Source organism: Leucoraja erinacea, chromosome 34 (genome assembly GCF_028641065.1).
Source record: "Leucoraja erinacea ecotype New England chromosome 34, Leri_hhj_1, whole genome shotgun sequence".
NCBI lineage: Eukaryota > Metazoa > Chordata > Chondrichthyes > Rajiformes > Rajidae > Leucoraja > Leucoraja erinaceus.
The window spans coordinates 8,188,137-8,206,355 of NC_073410.1; the positions used below are offsets into that span (position 1 = coordinate 8,188,137).

Below are 18,219 nucleotides of genomic sequence, written 5' to 3' on the forward strand. Positions count from 1 at the left end.
TCTAATGGACCTCAAGTGTACTGGGGTAACACTCAATCATCTGTCTTCCCACTAATCCTACTCCTCACCATTTTACCTCGCCTTTTGTGTATTGGATTGTCGAAATGCTCACAATTTGTTCGGTGATACAAATAAACCGGGAGGAACTTGGAACGGCTGTCAAGTTAATTCAGGCCATCTGCACCCCAGTGACACAAAGGGCACTTTGCTCATCAATCAGGAATGGAAAGAAAGTAAAGGAGACCAAAAAAAAGAGAGAAAAATGAACAAAACAATTTAGGAACAGAAACATTTGAGGGACCGTGCAACAGGCAAAAAAATGTGGCGATTAGGAGATAAAAAGTGAACGATAAAAAGGCAGACTGCCTTGAAAGATTCAAAGCAAAGCAGAGACATACAATACATCATGAGTAATAATCAGGACAAATTGCGGTCTGGACCACTGAATAAACATTATTATACAACTTCTATCACTCTTTTTGGGGCCATGTTACATGGTTCTCTTTATTTCTAATTATTTTCTTCAGCTGTCCGATGTGGTTGAGGATGACTTGCCTCTATTACAGCTCAGGAGCGTGTGAGCTAGTTGATGAGTTTGATGCAAGAAATGCAGGTCTTGTCACAGCTGGGGCAGATGGAACAGCTGGAGCTTGCCGGATTAGGAGGATGGGCTACTCAGGATGTTGTGCTTTTTGTCCGACTTTTCTTGCACTTGGTCTCTGCATCCTCCCATCAAAGATGCTCAAGTGGCTCAGTATCTCCCTGGTCCATCTGCATGGTCTCCCCCTTATCCCCCCACACACAAGACACACCGAGAGACATTAAAACGCACATTTGGACATACTGGAAAAAACAAAAAAATTAGACATGATTAACATGCTGCTGGCAGGGCAGCGGTTTTACAGTGCCCCTACCGACTAGATGAGAGCATCTTTGTTGGCCTGAGAGAGGTTACTGACTTGGTTTGCCTATCCTGGCATTGGAGGTAAAGGGAATTTGTTGAGCCAACGAATGATACTTCGTTGAGCCAATGATACTTTTCCAGAGCTTTGAAGTGCCTATTCTATATTATCCATGCCTGCAATGTATATTGGAAGGCTGCTTGGTAGACTGTGGCCTTGGTGCTTAGCGATGGATCTCCTTGCTCTCTCCCACAGGTAAAGTCATCATAAGGAGCACCTCCAACCATTTCTAAAGGAGCTCCACAATGGACATGCTCTTCACATGTGACTAACTCAAGAAAAATGTAAAGAGCCTGGAGTTTTTTTGACCTCACAAAAGCTCTTCACTCGGTCAACAAACTAGGTTAGCAATTCTTCTCAGCTTGTCTGTCTTCAGAAATGGTTGAAGTGTGTGAATAGATTGTTCCTGTTTTATTCCGTAAATTATGTGATTTTGGGCATCCTCATTCTTAATGCATCTTAACCATGAAGGATACAGTAGCAACTTGAATGTACAACCCCAAGCAATACATTCCCCCTATCTTTGGAATACAAAGGCCCATGTCCCATCTGAAAATGCACTGCAGCAACTCACTTCCTCCACAGCCACGTTGAAACCCACAATTACCAGAAGGAAAAGAATAGTAGAATCCACCAACTGCATGTTCTGCACTAAAAGGTTGGGAAATATATTGACACACCTACATCAAACTTTGGTCTACCTTTACCACACAGACTGTTCCATATGACTCACCATCTGCAAACTTGCTAATCATGCTTTTTACATTCTCATCCAAATCGTTGATATAAATTACAAACAGCAAAGGACTCGGCACTGATTCCTGAGGCACACCACTAGTCCCAGGACTCCAGTCCGAAAAACAACCTTCCACCATCACCCGTTGAAGCCAATTTCTCGTTGGTGTAAACCAGCATCTGCAGTTCCTCCCTATACTAGAGAAGCCCTGTTAACTTTCATTGTAACTTCCATGATGCCAATTTCCTCTCCAGTCGGCTAGCTCTCCCTGGATCCCATGAAATCTATACCACTAGACCATTGCATTGGAAAAATGTTATACCAATGAATAACAATAAGAGTTTAAGAAGGAACTGCAGACGCTGGAAAATCGAAGGTACACAAAAATGCTGGAGAAACTCAGCGGGTGCCAGGGCACCTGCTGAGTTTCTTCAGCATTTTTGAATACCAATAAGAGTCTTGCAGGTGCGCTTAAAGTTGCCCTGCTCTGAAATAAAATAGGTAGAGCTGCTGCCTCATACCACCGAATTTATTCTTCATCTCTGATGTTCTCTGTATGGAGTTTGCACATTCTTCCTGTGACCACTTGGGATTCCTCAGGATGCTTCAGTTCCTCCCACTTCCCAAAAGACATGTGGGTGACAGGTTAATTGCCACTGCAAATTCCCCATGGGCGAGAGGTAGAATCTTCAGAAAGTTGATCGGAATGTAAAGAGAATATATTACAGAGAAACATAATGGAAAATGAGATTGCTTTGCGAGTCAGGATTGACTCAAAGAGTCAAATCATCTATGTGGTAAGGAAATATGAAATAAGCATGTTGGTAATAGTAAAGTCTTTGTACAAGCATTTATATAAATTATCTTGTCAGTATAGTTTGGGTCATTGACGTCAAAGTACTCAGAAAACTGAATAGTGTAGGACTCCACATTAATATTACCTCACATTTTAATTTGGATTCTTCTGAATTATTCCTGTCCTCGTGATATAATAAATTAGCACAATAAATTATTTATTTGGGTCAGAACTCTTCTTCAGACTATTTCCGATGCAAAACAGATCCTTTTCTCCAGAGATGCTGCCTGACCTGCTGAGTTACTCCAGCATTTTGTGTGTCCCTCGTTGGTGTAAACCAGCATCTGCAGTCCCTCCCTAGAGATACTAGAGAAGCCCTGATAACTTTCATTGTAAGTTTGCACTTAATCCTCAAGTTAATCAGGAGAACCATGTGCATATGTGTGGTGCCTGCCAAACAGGGCAGCAACTAATTTGAACAAGGTAGTTTTAACTCGGACCGAGCAAGCAGAATCAGTGGCGGACTGGCCAGGGTGTCAGCTTGCCCGATGGCAAGTGGGCCCCTGATGAAGTGATAGCAAGTGATGGCAAGTGGGCCCCTGTTAAATGATAGCATTGTAGTTGTGGTTGGGCCCCCTTCGTCTCCTGGTAACCAATATTTTTAGACCCAGTCCGCCACTGAGCAGAATCAACACATTGGTGAAACAACAAGGCTTGGCTCATAAGTGCAGCAGCATAATTCAAACTGGCATTCAACCCACTGAAGAATTATCGACTTCCAGTCTAATTGATCATACGTGTGTTTTTGTGTGCACTTACATAGAAACATAGAAATTAGGTGCAGGAGTAGGCCATTCGGCCCTTCGAGCCTGCACCGCCATTCAATATGATCATGGCTGATCATCCAACTCAGTATCCCGTACCTGCCTTCTCTCCATACCCCCTGATCCCCTTAGCCACAAGGGCCACATCTAACTCCCTCTTAAATATCGCCAATGAACTGGCCTCAACTACCCATTGTGGCAGAGAGTTCCAGAGATTCACCACTCTCTGTGTGAAAAAAGTTCTTCTCATCTCGGTTTTAAAGGATTTCCCCCTTATCCTTAAGCTGTGGCCCCTTGTCCTGGACTTCCCTAACATCGGGAACAATCTTCCTGCATCTAGCCTGTCCAACCCCTTAAGAATTTTGTAAGTTACAAAATCTGAGAAAATAAACCAGGCACAGAGCTCTCTGCATTACCTGTGCATAACCGTGTTACTCTGAAATAACTGCTCTATAAACTAGGAAACCGCAATGGTATAGAATTACACCTACCACAACAACTAAAGACTAATTAAATAAAATCCAGAGTTAAAATGTTCTTCAATGAAGATGATCTGAACCCATGACTGAGTCTAACAAGACCGTTGACTCTTAAGCAAAAAACAAACTGCAGAGGAACTCAGCGGCTCAGGCAGCATCTGTAGAGGGAAAAGGACAGATGACACTTTGGCCGAGGTGCTTCTTCAGATTGAGGTCGAGGAGAGCATTAGTTGAGGGGAACTGTTTGGGTATTGGGTCTGGGAGTAAACAGAGGCCTCCGAGACCTTCCCAAGGTGGAATGGAAGTGTAAAGGTTTTCATGGTAAAGATGGGTAATGGAGTCCAAAGAATTAGAAGTTCTTGAAGTGGTAGAACGTGTGTGGGGTGGTCTGTATGTAGGTGGGAAGAGAGGAGACGAGATACAGTCACAGCATGAGGAGATGAGTTCAGTGGGGCAAGGGCAGACTGGGACCATGGGCTTGGCAGGGCAGTCCCGTTTGTGGATGTTGGGTAGGTGATGGGAATGGGCAGTGCATGGTTGGGGAACGGCAGGTTGGAGACTGTGGAGAGGAGATTGACGGAAGTGATGAAATCGGTCACGATTTGGGAGATAGTGGCCTGGTGTTGGTTGGTCAAATCATGGTCAGCGGATAGGTATGAGGAGATGTACGAGAGCTAATGCCTAGCCTCAGCAAGATTAGACCACCAGACTACAGTGGCATCGCCTTCGCCAGCAGGTTCGATATGGGGTCGGTTCCATTTCCCTGCACAGATGCTGCCTGTCCCTCTGATTTCCTCCAGCAGTTTGTTCATCATTCCAGCATCTGCAGTCTCATGTGCCTCTAGTTGACTCTCAGTTGCCAGCTGAAGTGGCCAGCACATCACCAAATACAGCCGGAATTAGGAACTGGCAACAAATCTGGTCCAGCCAGTAAAACATACATCCTGTGAATTTGTGCAAACAAGATAATCCGTACTTAGTGATGTCAGTTAGATAATAAATATTGGCAATGACTTTGAGCAAAATGGAGTCGGCAGGAGGAAGAACTGTTAATTACCAGCTTGTGATCAGTTGTGAAACTGACGCATAAATCTCAGAATTTACAATGAGCAACCATCTGAAGGACCTTGAAAATACCAGATTATTGTAAACTAACACATTAATTCCTAATGTGAAGGAAGGAACTTCAGATGCTGGTTTACATATAGGCACAAAATGCTGGAGTAACTCAGCGGGATCAGCAGCATCTCTGGAGAGAAGGAATGGCCGTTGTTTTGGGTTGGGACTCTTCCTCGGACTGAAGCCAGTCTGAAGAAGGGTCTCAACCTGAAATGTCACCCATTCCTTCTCTCCAGAGATGCTGCCTGACCCTCCGAGTTTCTCCAGCAGTTTGTGTCTATCTTTGCACTAATATCTATTCCTGCCCACTTTTCAATCCAGTTAGGACTTTATGATCTAATTGATCAGCAATCCAATGTCTTCAGTGTAATTGCATATAAAATATTAGTTCTTGGTTCTCCAAAATAAGTAAATGGAATTTAAACTGGAGGTGGTGAAGGGAGGGCTTAAGGCTGAAAGGGTTATTGGGTAGAAAGAGCAACTTTAAATTTAGTTGCATCTGGTTGGGTAACTATAGTTGGGTGGAAATTATTCCATGCTTTAATTGTGCGGGGGAAGAACGAATTGCTGTACACATCTGTCTTTGTAGCTGGGATCACAAATTGGATCGAATGCCCTCGTCTGCTCCTAATTGGTTTGGGTTTGGTGTAGGTCTTGTAGTCTATGTCGAGCTGACCATTTAATATTTTGTAATGTTAAAACAATGTTAGAACAAGTTCCTCCATTTATCAAATCCATTTGACAACGAGCGCTTTGTTAACAAGTGAATCAAATAATTTCTTGATCTGGATTCTCTTGTCACTTCTACTGTAAAGTCTGCATGTTGCTAATAATTATAAATGCTCCATTTGTATTATTTTCCAGCCCATGTCACTAGTGGCTGGGTGGAATCTATCTTCCTGGTCGGCAAAGTGGAAAGTGTGACATGATGTATTTGAGACAAGTTATTTTAAGATGTATTGGGTGACCTGTCTGACACTTCACTTCTTAAATTGCCTTCAATTTGTCCTTCTCTATGATACTTTATTTAATCCTAAATAAGTAGTTGACACATATCATTTTACAATCTGCCGTAACATACAAATAAGGATTGGCATCTTATGCATGATTAATTACATATAAATATACTTTAAGACGTTTAATTCTGAATTGTATCCGTTGCAATGTTCTTCATTAATCTAATTCGTTCTTCCTCTTTATTTATGTTCAGAGCCGATAACAATATTTCTCCTGCAGGTTATGAACAACCTTCGGCAATAAAATCTCTATGAGGATATCACAACAAAGGATTTTTTAAATTTTACCAATACATTTGGACAATAAACAATTCTGCACCAATTTAGCCGTGACACAGCTAAACCTTGACTGGTTGGCATGTCATGAGGTCATAGGTGTTCAAGAAGGAACTGCAGATGCTGGAAAATCGAAGGTAGACAAAAATGCTGGGGAAACTCAGCGGGCGAGGCAGCATCTATGGAGCAAAGGAAATAGGCAATGTTTCGTCCCGAAACGTTGCCTATTTCCTTCGCTCCATAGATGCTGCCTCACCCGCTGAGTTTCTCCAGCGTTTTTGTCTACCTACGAGGTCATAAGTGATAGGAACAGAATTAGGCCATTTCGCCCATCAAGTCTACTCCACCATTCAATCAATCTCACCCTCCCAATCCCATTCTCCTGACTCTCCCACTCGTTGAAACATCCTCTCCACATCCACGCTATCCAAGCCCATTCTATTTAAAATGTCCCATTCAGTTTAAAAAGTCACTTTAATTGTGGAGCTTTGAGCCAAGTGTGATGGAGGTAATGTGTGGCAGAATGGATACAAATACACATCTTAATGCTGACATTAAATGAAATTATTTTGAAAACAGTAGAACACAAATCCACTTTACTAATTCTCAATATACTTGGAGAAGGTAGTTATGAAGATTATGTTGCAAACCAAATATTATCTTCTGATATGTGAAGGAAAGAACTGCAGATGCCGGTCTAAATCAAAAACAGACACAAAATGCTGGTGTAACTCAGCGAGACAGGCAGCATCTCTGGAGAGAAGGAATGAGTGACGTTTCGGGTCGAGACCCTTCTTCAGACTCATGTCAGGGGAGTGGGAGGTACAGAGTTAAAATGTGGTCAGAGACAGTAAGACTGGAGGGAGAACTGGTAAGGCAGAGGGGATGGAGAGAGAGAGGGAAACCTAAGGATTACGTGAAGTTAGAGAAGTCAATGTTCATACTGCTGGGGGCTGAGCTACCCAAGCTAAATACGAGGTGCTGTTCCTCCAATTAGCGCTGGGCATCACACTGACAATGGGGGAGGCCCAGGACAGAAAGGTTAGTGTGGGAATGGGAGGGGGAGTTAAAGTGTTGAGATCAGGTACATTTAGGTGGACTTAGCAGAGGTGTTCAGCGAAACGATCGCCGCGTCTGTGCTTGGTCTCGCTGATATACAGGAGACCACACCAAGAACAGCGGATATAGTAGATGAGGTTGGAGAAGGTGCAAGTGAACCTTTGCCTCATGTGAAAAGACTGTCGGTACAGTCTGATAAGCTGCTGGTTGGTGGTCAAGTGTTAAAGACCAACTTATTTCTGAAACTACTGGAGTTGTCTCAAGTGGGTATACAATATATTTCTTATCAAGTGTGTAAACAAACTTCTCAATAGCATGTCCCTACATGAGGGACACGGTTATTGTGTGGGTGAGAACACCAATAGGCCATGATTGGTGGAACAATTATAATCTTAGAACTTAGAATATGCAAAGCTTTGTACATTAAATATGATAAATTGAGAAAGATTTAAATTCTTCAATGATTCATCACATATAAATCTTCTGTATTTGGTTGCCATGACAGTGTTTGCATATTTCTAACCGTTGGGGATAACTAATTGGAATAATAATATACTTGCTTATTTTCTGTCTGAGGTCACAGAAGTTTACCTGAAAGTAATATATCCAACCTTCCACTGGCTAAATGATCTGATAAGGCAATTGCAGTTTCATTAGCCATTGAAGTACTGAATGGATACAACAAAGACATAGGTGGCTGTGGATGACGAGGTAGCATCTATGCAAACTCTAGAACAGCCATTGGTTCTAATCCCACTCCTGTAACCGTTGCCGTGTCGGAATGTCCCAAGGCACCTCACTAGAATGTTTGCCCAACACACCCTGACTGAGAATCAAAGATTCAGAGAGCATGGAGCCTTTTATGACAACTAAGATGATCTATGTGCTAGTTCCATTTAGCCCAGATCCTCTTATTTCTTCCTATCCATGTTCCTGACCAAATGTCTTTTTAAACATTGTAATTATATCTGCCTCTATTTCTTTCTCTGGCAGCTCATTCCATGTACTCGACATCCCCTGCATAAGAAAGTTTCCCATCGGGTCTCTTTTAAATCTTTATCATCACCTTAAATCTATCCGCACCAGTTTTTGACTCCCTGACACTGGGAAAATAATAATAATAATCTTATTTATATAGCACATTTTTAGTCAACTTGCATTGACCCCAAAGTGCTTCACATAATTACATTACATTTACACACAGGCAAAGGTGGGTGAAGTGTCTTGCCCCAAGGACACAACGACAGTATGCACTCCAAGTGGGATTCGAACCAGCTACCTTCCAGTCGCCAGCCGAACACTTAGCCCATCGCGCCATCTGTCGTCCCGCAAATAAACATTGACTGTATCCATACCCCTCATATATATCATATCAGACTGATTTTATAGACCTCCACAAGATCACCCCTCATCTTCCTATGCATCGGGGTAAAAAGACTCAGCCTATCCAGCCTCTCCCGATAACTCAACCCCATATATTTCCAGTAACATCCACGTGAATCTTTTCTGCACCCTTTCCAGTTCATGACATCCTATTTATAGCTGGGCAACCAGAACTGTACACAGTACTCTATGTGTGGTCTCAACAATGACTGTACAGTTGTAATATGACCTTCCAACACCTGTACTCAATGCCTTGACCATTGGTGCCAAGAATACTTCACCATCCCGTCTACCTGTCTTGCAGGGAGCTACAGGTATGTACCTATAAACCTCAATCCCTTTGTTCTTCAACATGCTCCAGGGGCTGACCATTCACTGAAAATGCAACACCTTCTATGCCTCAGAGTTCAATCCCATTTGTCATTTCTTAGCCCAACATGTTCAACAATATCCTGCAATATTATTACTATGTAAAGCAAGTTCAATTTTCTTCTATTATATGCTCCAAATTCTAGACTACAAACCATCTCAACTGTAATGATACCCTTCCATCTACCTTGCAGCTCAATTAATTGATTATTAAATATTTTCCTGTAAAATCTGTATTGTTCTAATGTAAAAATAATCAATAGTCTTCCTCCATATTTTAATGTTTTAATATCTATCAGCATCATAGTGCATACGCTCTAACATCAAAGCCTTATTCACAATGTGAAGGCTTAAGGGCCTGTCCCACGAGCACGCGACTCCATGCGGCAAGCGCGACCTAAAGCCCGCATCCGCCTCGACGCTGTACACACGGCGGTCGAGTGAGTGACGTGAAGTTCGACGGGCGTACAGCGTTGAAGCGATGCGTACGGCGTCGAGGCAGCTGCGGGCCGTTGCCGCGCAGAATTTTTGTCAGTTTTTCGGAGTCCCGCGCGATGTCGGGACCAGCTCCGCACAACTCCATTAGGCTCCGGCAATCGAAGTGGGACCGGCCCCGCGAGGCCGTACGGTTCAAGCGACCACGTTAGGTCACGCTTGCCGCATGCAGGCACATGCTGTTGGGCCCAGCCCTTTAGGTCGTGCTTGCCGCATAGAGTCGCATGCTCGTGGGACAGGCCCTTAACAGTACCCATTGTGCGTATAGTATACCTTCAAAACTGTGACCTCATGGATTTTAATCCTTACGGTTACTTCTTTTTTATATATTTTCTTTAATGCAGTGTAAATATGTAAAGTCCAGATGGTACATCTGCGCCCATACTTCTCTATCTTTACTTGTCAAAGGTGTACCAAAGGCATGTTGAATCTTTCCATCACTTGTTGCGTTTTTAAAAATTGTTACATAATGTATCTTAACTGGTATTGCAGAGGAGCTCAGGATAGATCATAATCCATCAGGAATCTCTGCTTCATTCCAACCTAAATCAAGATTCAGCATTTGAAGCCAAGGAAAGGTTTGGGATTTCATCTTGGACCACTTGGAATTGACACACGCAGTGTTAATCCAGGGTGGTTTGCACGGTAAAAGGCTGAAGAGACAGATTTTTGGTCTGACCTTAATGGTAATATTAAGAGTAAGTATTCTTCCCTCCCGTCTCATTTCTTAAGAATGCAGTCAGGTTACATCTGTCATCGGTTTTGCTTTCAGTCACATGGAGATGTTATGATGCATCTGCTGCTTTAATCCAACATCCAGGATTCTAGCGAACTGTCAGCACATGGAGAAAAATTCTCCCTCGACTTCACAGCCGAGTCCTTCCTCTGGCACCACACTCACGTCAAATGGGGTGAGCACCTGACTGACCAGCAGATGAATTTAGCACCCAGTCAAACCAAAATGGCTTCTACTCATATTGTCGAGATGCAATTGAATTTTATCTGATCTATCTGGGCCACAATCTAGACTTGCACAAAGGTTCCTTGAAAACAAGCCTGTTACAATTCCAGCAGGAGGCAGCTGTGTAAATAGAGCTTGTCGTGGCCATAAAACTGAAACGCAACCCTTGCTCTCAGATCAATAGGTGGAGTTTCCATCATCCCGACGAGAGGCCTTCGGACATCGGACCGTCGGCAGCGGCAAACTGCGGAGGGTTCAAAAGCCTCGACCACGGGTGAACAAAGGAGGAAGATGATTAAATTTTATTACCTTCCATCACAGTGAGGAATGTGGATTCTGCTGTGGTAGATGTTTATGTTAAATTTTATTTTATGTGGCTGTGTCTCTTGTTGCTTTTCACTTAGTATGGCAACTCAATTTTCACTGTACGGTAATTGGTACATGACAATTAAAGTGAATCTTGTATATGTTTAGTAAGAAATTTGTATTAAAATACCAGAAGGATGTAATCACAGTGGAATATTGCCTTCAGCCACTTAAATGTATAAATATTAGGAATAAACAGAGGCAATCAAAAAGCCTTGAGGTTTAAACAAATGCTCACACATATTGCAAAGTTTGTGGTTGTCCACCCTCTGTCCAGAATGTAAATATATTCACTGAGTGTGTTTGCTTTCAACCAAATATGTCATGACAGTACTTTACTCAGTCCAATACATTAGCACAAAACATCTGAGCTATCCATCGTCTTCATCTTGCCCAATCCATTTCTTCAGGTCTGCACTTAAGAGTTATTGATTCATCAGCTGCTCGAGCTCAACTTCATGTTATCACATGAACACCACAAACATCAACAATTCTGGGTTACTAACTATGCGCTCAATTCTGTTTATTTATTTTGTCTGCCATCATTAATTAATTTAAACTAACATGGACGTTACAATGATTAAATTAACCTCCTTTTGTGCTTTGCCCTGCTTGGAAAGATCGACTAATAGTTCAACAGTGAGTTTTGTTCCCTAAACTGCAAGCCAGAAGCTCAAATCAGACTCCCCATGTCGCTCGGAATTGCAAGGAATAGATTATCAAGGCATCTTCATCAATTTTGAAAGAATCACAGGGAATTTACAGCATAGAAATGACCTCTTCATCAATCGTGCCCAAGCCAGTCATTATTTACCTCACAGGATTACATTATCCTTTCTTCATCTCACCCAATCAACATATCCACTGCCTCATATTTTTCTTACTTTGCTCAAATTTACCTAAGCTAACGTTTCCTGTGGTATAGAGGGGAAAAGAATTGTGTTTGCATAGAGCTGTTGGCATCTCTTCACAGGTTTGCTGTCGTTTGCTCGTTCTATAGTTATCACAATCATGCTTCCCTGATAACACATAGTCAGTCAACAAACATCAGCTTGTTGGAATCCAGAAGATCATATCGTTCGAATAGGCTCTTGATAGCTTTTAGCTGGAACATTTTGTAAACTAATCCCACTGCCCTTCACAGCCCGATATCTTCCTGTTCTTCAAATAGCCCTCCAGTTCTCTTCTCAGATGCAACGATCTCTCCCTCAACCACTCCCACTGAACCATTGTTGTACATTCTCAAAGGCAAGGCTATTCTTCCTCGAGAAAGAAACCAAACATATTCCATGGTCTAGTAATACGTTGGGTAAAGAGCTAACATTTGCAAGTGCTTTCTGTGACCAGGCCAGATTGCTAAACTTAGTTATAGTGAAGCACTCAAATATAAATATTATTATTATTCATTTCTGAGTCATGTCAATGCTTCAGACACAATCCTAGCACCATTTTTTTTGTGTCATTAATTTCCACACGGGGGTGGGGTTTATCCACTCACCCCGGATAGAGAGAACATTTGTTTTAACAGCAGCCAACAAAAATAATTATTTCATTTGATGTTACAGCAACATTTCATTTCAACTTTGCTCAACAGTAAATCACCCAGGCAAACCACATTAAAAGCAAATGTCAAAGATGATTTCGAAGCTTGGGTTACAAAAATAACTCAACCAACATGTTATCCCTGTTGGAAATAAACTACTGTGCTACCAACCACTGATCAAATTGCTTCTGAACTTGAGTTTCAGCGCATACAGAGCTTTGCCTTCAGTATTCTTCAGATAGTTTATGCACATTAATTTCATTCTATAATGAAATGGCTGAATAAAGAAAGATTTAAACATAAGATAGACACGAACTGCTGCTGCAACTCAGCGGGTCAGGCAACAACTTTGGAGAAAATGGATAGGTGACGTTTCAGGTCGGGACCCTTCTTCACACTGATTGTGGGGGAGATGGGGGGGGGGGGGGGGGGTGGGGGAGTAACTGGAAACAAGAAAAGACCAGGACACATCAGAGCCGGTAACAGATGACCTCAGGCTAGGCCAGTGTGCTTCCAAGAGGGATACATCATTGCGAACTGTGAAACTGGTTAACTGACTTTTAGTTGAGGAAAGGGCCAAAGAGCGGGGTGTGGGTGGCGGTTGAGGAGGGGGGGGGGGGGGGGGGAGGAGGGGGGGGGGGGGAAGGGGAACGTTTGTAGAAATTACCAAAAAAATAGAGAATCCAACATTCATCACGCTGGGAAATGAATTATTTTGGCATTTGGGCCCATTTCCTTCAACAAGAATTGGTCGAGGTAACCAACAAAAAGGCAGGCATAGTTGGGGCCCATGCGAGTGCTCACGGCTGCATCTTTAACTTGGATAAAGTGAGAGGAGTGAATAGAGAAGCTGTTGAGGGTGAGGACAAGTTACGCTGGGTGGAGGAGAGTTAGAAGAGGAAAATTGGTTGGGTCTTTGTTCAAGGTAAAAATACAGTTACTCTAACAATTTGTGTCATTCAGTGGTATAAACATCTGCCGTTCCCTTTTATTACTTTTAAAGATTTAAGCATACCTAATTATTATGAGATAAGTATATTTTAAATGCTAGGACTACAAATTAGGAATATCAGGTCAGTTAAATAATTTCACTTGCAATCCATTCCTTGCTTTCAGTGGGATATTTGTCCAACCATCAAGATGTATTGCTAAAGAGAAGGGTCTCGACCTGAAACGTCACCCATTCTTTCCCTCCAGAGATGCTGCCTGTCCTGCTGAGTTACTCCAGTATTTTGTGTCTACCTTCAATTTAAACCAGAATCTACAGTTCTTTCCTATACGCAAAAGAGAAACACCCTATTTTAACATCCCGCACTTTTCCTTTATATCTTGAGAAATATACTACAGATGAAATATCAGTTCAGTTTAGTTTTGAACTGATAAACTAAATTAAATACTGATATTAGAATACAGATGACTGGATGGAAGCAAAATTCTAAGCAGTTTTTACGCAAGGAAGGCATAATTACTTATACTGAAGATAGACACAAAAAGCTGCAGCAACTCAGTGGGTCAGCCAGTATCTCTGGAGAAAAGGAATAGGTGAAGTTTTCGGTGGAGACCCTTGTTCAGACGTGACCCGACTTGTCTACTAAACCCTTATTCAAGAGATGATACCAGACCCACTGAGTTACTCCAGCATTTTGTATCTGTCTTCGGTGTAAACAAGCGTATGCAGTTCCATCCTGCATGGTTACTTATATTCACTGATTGAGAAAGAGCAGGAGAATGGTGCAAAGTTAGTTGATTTATTGAGCACCAACATGAAACAGATCCAAAATAACATTAGTGAAGGTTAGAATATTAGGACATTGCATCCAATTCTGAGGGACAGATTTTGGGAAAAGCATTAATATTTTGGAGAGGATAAACAGAATCTTTACTAGAGTGGTACAGTTTGCTTTAAATAAATGAATGACCAATTACTCAAAGAGAATTTGAGCTCAGGGATGGTTCTCCTACAGGTGGGGAAGGATTGAGAGGTTCAAAAATGCAAAAGGTTTCGATAGAACAGGTGCAGATCGCCGAACATTTTCAACATGTTGAAAATCCAGCATTTTCCAGAAAGATGCTACGAGTCTTTGGGTGACTGAGAAGACTACTCACGACCATACAGGCAACACCCTGGTGACATGTCGCGGGGTGAAGCCAGCATGGTCATGAATAGTCGCCCAAAGAGTCGTACCTTGTTCTGGTCGCCACTGGATTTTCAACATGTTGAATATTTTCAGCGACCTGCAATGACCTATGACGGGTGCCAGCAGTCACCGAAAAAGTTGCGTAAGTGGGACTCTGATTTTCTCCCTCCACATATGTTGTCACGATCCCTGAATATTACCTCGATGTTCTATTTGAATTATAGTTTTGCTGCATTTGCAGTTTTATTTTGCTGAACTACTGAAATTTCAAAAATCCCTTCTTTAACTTAAAAGCATTTTAAGCCATAAAAGATGGCATAGAAGTGGAAGTCCTACTCGTGCTTTTGCTTGGCTAAAGCCACAAAACCAAATATTATTATGTTTGATCTTTGTTTGGGCCGGTGTGATTTTAACACAAAACCAACCATGTGCGCATGTTGTGATGAAGCCAAAAATGATGGCTGGGGAGGAGAAAAAAACAACCAGCTCAATCCACCTCCCACTGCGACAGCTAATAACAGAAGCAACTAAATTATCACGATTTCATTTGGACTCTTCACTGCTTTCCAGAATTATTCCAAACATTTGTCACTCTTTGGGTAAAGCAATTATTTTTTCTGGGTTTATGTTCTAAATATACTTTCCATTTGTTTCCACTTACAGCCCCCAGGTTAATAAATTATCTGACAATATTTAAGATTGTTTAAGTAATCTGCCTGTTGTAACTAAACACTGAAATTAGGTCGACCTGCAATGGTAATGTGTGGCATGGTGTGAATGTCCTCAAATAATAAGTCAATGCTAGGATGGGATAGATAAGTGCCTGGTGTAATCCCTGTCAGGGCACAGGTTGGTTTACATCACTCAAACAGAAGACTGTCGTTCACTAACCTATGTCGACATTATTATAAACTCTCTACACGTTTCCCGTCTGTTTTTACGTCCATATTAAAATGGTGACAGTGAACATTTGTGTCAAATCAGTTTTATGTTGATGAATTAAATATACAGACTTATATACTACTGAAGCGTACGTAGCAAACATAATTAACTCTTTGCAGTCACCTTAAGGCACAGTTTCTTTAAAAATGAACTGTGGAGTGATTTTCTTTTAGATTGGGGGTGGGATGAATTGGTGATTAAGCTCTAAACCTGATATGGGTCTTCAAACCGTGTATATAGAACTAATTCTATGTGCGTGGTAGGGAAGGAGGGGGAGGTTAATTCATAATTATTGTGACCAGCAGAACTGAGGAGCAAACCTCCAAAGACGTGCAGGTTTGTGGGTTCATTGACTTCTGTAAATTGCCCCAAGTGTGTGGGATGCGCAAGTGAGATCAACTAGAAATTGGGAGCGGGTGATCGATGGGTGGCGCGGACTCGGTGGGCCAAAGGTCCTGTTCCCAGTCTGTAAATTCTAAACAATTACAGGATGTGGGAGCAAATCCCTGCGGTAGAGAGCGATCTCTAGAAGTGGAGTGTTTCAGTTAAAGGGAGGCCTCGCAAATAGAGGAAGAATGTAAGGGAAAACATACTCTGAGAGGCGAGGGGGTGGCCGATGTCCCCGTGCATCCGAAACATCGCCAACTTTGTGTCCTGCCTGTAGACCAGAGATTCTGTCACAATCTCCGTGCGCGTCAAGAATGGCACCCGCTCTGAGAGATTTACATGGTTTGTTCATGCTAAGCGAGGTCCTTCCTGGAGGGCTTGGGTTGCAAGAAGAAGGTGGATAGGCTGGAGTTTTTTTTCTTTGCAGTGCAGGAAGCTGAGGGATGACCTCGTCTCACATTTGGCCCCTATCCCTCCCTCATACCCAACAGGTTTCTGCGTAGTCTACAGTACAGCAAGGTTTGTGTTCCATTCAACATTCCCCCACCATCTCCCACTACCCTGGTGCTGCTGTCTTGAAACACAAAAGTGCTGAACTAACCTCTGTGGAGAACATGAAAAGCTGACGTTTCGGATCGCCACCCTGCATTTGGCTGCTGGGTTAGATTTTAGACTGCAAAGAATCACTTGTTGTTTTCCAAATGACCTGCAATCTGTCTTTATTGCGTCTTTGGAAAATGCAAAATCTCCGCTTTTCAATTTCAGAACATTTAGCCTTCAGGCATTAAACAAGGGTCTGAAGAAGGGTCTCGACCCGAAGCGTCACATGTTCCTTTTCTCCAGAGATGCTGTCCACTTTTTGGTATCTGTCTTCGGTCTAAACCAGTATCTGCAGTTCCTTCCTACAGATAAAAAATAACGCAGCGGCGGGAGAAGAACCCACTATTTCGGAAATTCCAGGAAAACGTATAGTAATCTTTGCTCTGCAGCCGAACTGGTTGAAGGAAAAGATTGCCGAAAACATATTACTCAGATGAACACGGGAGGTTGACAACATATTAACATGTATCTCGGGGTAAACCCGTTTTTCTTACCCGGCCGCCACTGAAAAAATGACGAAGCAGCTTAAAATGAACTGTGGTTCAAATGGAGATAAGATCATATTGATTCAGTTTCACTCAATAAAACCCCGCCCGCACTTTTTACGCATTAGCTCGGTTTTGGAGCATTTTGTGTGTTAGTACACGGACATTTTTTGTAATTACCTTAAATGGCTACACTGACTGTATGTAACCTGTCAACATTTCTCCCAGCTCTTCAATATAAACCACATCATAACGCGTTGCCCTCAGAGGACCAGTCACCATGCACGAGTCCGTGCAGCCTTTTACAACAGCCTCCGGACAGAGAGTGAACAAAAATCTCTTCTTACGAAAGTAAAAACCTCAATCACTTTGAAATGTGTTGGAAGGAACAGCAGATGCTGGTTTAAACCGAAGACGGACACATAAAACTGGAGCCGCTAACAATGAATGGCCTGCTCCCTTTATCATTGTTACTTTAGTGTATACATTTCATTCTACATCTCTCGTTTTCCTTTCCCCAGACTCTGAAGAAGGGTCGCGACCCGAAATACCACCTATTCCAATAGACAGTAGGTGCAGGAGTAGGCCATTTGACCCTTCGAGCCAGCACCGCCATTCAATGTGATCATGGCTGATCATCCCCAATCAGTACCCCGTTCATGCCTTCTCCACATATCCCCCGACTCCGCTATTTTTTAAGAGCCCTATCTAGCTCTCTCTAGAATTCCTTTTCTCCAGAGATGCTGCCTGACCCGCAGAGTTACTCCAGCTTTCTGTGTCTACCTTCAAGCACTTTGAAAGTCCCTGCGATAAGAAGTCTGGGCCAAAGTCCAACTATGTATCACGTACTCACCTATGGATTTGGGGTTTTAATTTCCATCAAGCATGTTCCCCATTAGGATTGGGGGCAGATGTGCAGAAGCCGCCCAGGCGGGTCTCTCTCTCCGCCGATCTTTTTACTCCTTTGTGGAAGCCAATAACGCTAGTTCTGTTCGCCAGTTCTATTTGTCACTATCCCCTGCCCGGCACTTCAGTGAACAAGCCTGAATACCGGTGGCATTGAGTGCTTTGAGTTGAAATGGTGCGGGCGACAGTGGGTTTTTAGTCTGCAAACCAGGACGTTATTTTCCTAATCCTCATGTAAATCTCAGTGCAAATCGAAGGCAGTCTGCAAACACTGAGTTGCTGGCTGCGCGAAAACGGGAACGATGAGGAATTATATCTGTGGAGGTCCAGTACCGTCACATTTATGAAACCAACCATAACACAAAACATGCTAGAAT

The 18,219-nt window shown here is 42.6% G+C and overlaps 1 protein-coding gene across 1 annotated transcript in view; it reads right to left on the bottom strand.

Moving 5' to 3' along the window:
- Positions 1 to 17,988, bottom strand: part of sgpl1 (sphingosine-1-phosphate lyase 1) — a 96,675-nt gene extending 78,687 nt beyond the window's left edge. Inside the window, exon 1 of the mRNA XM_055661772.1 lies at positions 17,790 to 17,988. The gene's annotated coding sequence lies outside the window, so the exon portion shown is untranslated. The remainder of the gene's footprint in view (positions 1 to 17,789) is intronic.
- Positions 17,989 to 18,219: the final 231 nt, after the last annotated feature.